Source organism: Chinchilla lanigera, unplaced genomic scaffold (assembly GCF_000276665.1).
Source record: "Chinchilla lanigera isolate Chin_1 unplaced genomic scaffold, ChiLan1.0 scaffold00035, whole genome shotgun sequence".
NCBI classification, from domain to species: Eukaryota; Metazoa; Chordata; class Mammalia; order Rodentia; family Chinchillidae; genus Chinchilla; species Chinchilla lanigera.
This window is the reverse complement of record NW_004955436.1, coordinates 20,910,554-20,913,043: the sequence shown is the minus strand read 5'-3', so window position 1 is coordinate 20,913,043 and position 2,490 is coordinate 20,910,554. Positions and strand designations below refer to the sequence as shown.

The window sequence follows — 2,490 nt, the reverse complement described above, 5'->3', positions numbered from 1 at the left end:
AAAAACAACCAAATTACAATAGACAACGTCAATTCCAAACAAGACCCTGTAAGTTCTACTGATACTTCCATCAAGTAGCTCACGTCAGCATTAAAAGAAAATTTTGTTTTAAAAGTGTCATTTTAAAACCGCAAGGGTTTCTGTTAACATCACAATTATTTTCTCTACTGCCCCTTGTTTTGGGAACCAGGAATTGAGCTCATGACCTCAGGCTTGCCAGGCAGGCCTGTGCCTCTGAGCCGTATTCCTGGCTCCTATACCCCAGTTTTTAAAGTTGGGTTCCTTTTTTTTTTTTTCTTTTTTTAAACAAGAGAAAGTAGACAGCTACATGTTGGTAAGCGCTAACTGCCCATATTCACGGGGAGACCGTGTAACCTCTGAGCCCAGGAGAGAAAGGAGGGAAAAGCTGGAATTCTATGCGCGGCTGCGCAGGGCAGCGCGGTCCAGCTCCTCTTCTTCCCACCGAGCGGAGCTGCTCCCGGGGAACGTGGATTGCGGGGAACGTGGAGCGGAAGGCTGGAGAGCCTTTGCCCGCTGTATCTGCTCAGTGTCTCCCTACACAGGGAGTGGAGAGCCGCGGTGCTTAAGAAGAGCAGCCTCAGAGCAGGGCGACTGAGCACGAGGGTGGGGAAAGAAGAGCTGCGACTCCCCCCGGGGAACTGGAGGGAAGTTTTTTAAAAAAGAAAAAACAAGAAGGTTGGACTCCATCAGCCTTCAGTTAGGCATCTTCACTTTCATCCTCCTCTCCTTCCTCTGCTTTGTCATCATCTTCGTCTTCCTCACCTTCATCCCACCCCCTCTTCATTAGGTCCTCTCCCCCCTCCCCTCCCCCTCCCCCTTCATGCTCTTCTCCTTCCCCTTCCTCGCCATCCATATCAGGAACCAAGCAGTACTGCAGTGGATTTGGCCAAACAGCACCCTGGATGTCCTCTCCCAGCTCACCCCCGCCCGCGTCAGAAGGCTCAGGAAACTGGGTGGAGAAGCGCTGGGTTCTTCATGCTGCCTGCTCCTACTGGCTTTAGTGTGCCATTTGACTAGGACATTTCCGCCAATCATTTTCAGATCCATTTGCTTTCAGTGGACTTTGAAGATGGATCACCACTCTCATTCAGATGAAATTCTTTGGGGAGAACTTCTTTCTTTTTTTTTGAGACAGGGTTTCACTATGCAGTTCAGGCTGGCCTTGAGCTCACTTTATAGCCCAGGCTGGCCTCAAACTCACAAAGATCCTTCTGCCTCAGCTTCCTGAGTGCTGGAATTACAGGCATGTTTCATACCATACCCAGCATGTTTTCAAAGTAAGGATTTTCATCATAATAACAACCTGATTCTATATCTTCAAATTCTTCGACCCTGGTTAAAGGATGCCGTGCTTCTCCGTCTTTCCCACTGAGCAGTGCAGACACTTGTGAATGGTTAAAAGTGTTCTTACCCAGGGCTGGGGATTTAGCTCAGCGGCAAAGCGCCTGCCTGGCAAGTGCAAGGTCATGAGTTTGATTCCTGGTACCAGAAGAAAAACCAAAAAAAAAAAAAAACAAAAAAAAATGTTGTTACCCAAAATTTGGGATTTTGGCAATCACTTCTGACCTCTTCTGAAAAAATGGTTGGCAGAGTTTGTTATATCTCTGTCCTACTTTCAGTATCTCCTCACTGGCTTCCTCATTAAGTCTATTTCCTTTTCTACTTCATCAATATGTTTACTTCTTTGCGGTTCTTTTTCTCCCTTGGGCAGGCCTGGTGAGGCCGAGCTGCCTCAGGTTTGGGGTCGGAGACTTTCGGGCCTTCTTGGTCAGAGGGGTGAGTGAAGACTGCTGCTCGGGGTCCCTGACATGAGGGAAGGCCTGGCACCAGGCCCTGGGCACCTCCAGCCACAGGAAGCTGCTCGATTTCATCTAAAGGAGAGAAGTGCGCTACAGGCGAATCTCATCTGCCAGGAAAGGGCCTCACGCGCACCCATGGGGTGAGCGCCTCACGGCCACGTTCACCAGCCCAACTCTCCATCCTCTGTGACCAAGCTGGTTGTGCAGGTGACTGTACACTCATGCCATTAAGTTACAGGGTTGATGTGGGGACACTCGAGGGCTGTTTCAGGGGAAGAGACCAAAACTGCGGGAGAAAAGACTTTAAAAAACCATGAATGGTAGTGCACGCCTATAATCCTAGCATCTGGGAGGCTGAGGCAGGAGGATCACAAGGAGTTCAAGGCTAGCTTGGCTACATAGTGAGACCCTGTCTCAGAAAACCAAAATCAGAGCAAAGAACAAGCAAAAATGACTACCTCTCCTCCCCCACCCCACACCATCACACTTAACTTGAGCCACTGTGGGGCTTGGGGTAAAATCTCATTTGCATCAAGTTTACACTATTATAAAGAAAAAGTATTTAAAGAGCAATACCTAGATTACAATCTATCCTAGTGTCAGTTCATATTTATTTATTTAGGGGTATTGTTGTTTTGGGGTTTTGTGTTTGTTTTGTTTTCTTTTTTGA

General features: G+C 48.0%; 1 pseudogene; it reads right to left on the bottom strand.

Annotated features, from left to right (window-relative positions):
- Window positions 1-718: 718 nt before the first annotated feature.
- LOC102006818 lies at window positions 719-2,001 on the bottom strand (annotated as a pseudogene).
- Between the last annotated feature and the right edge of the window lie 489 nt (window positions 2,002-2,490).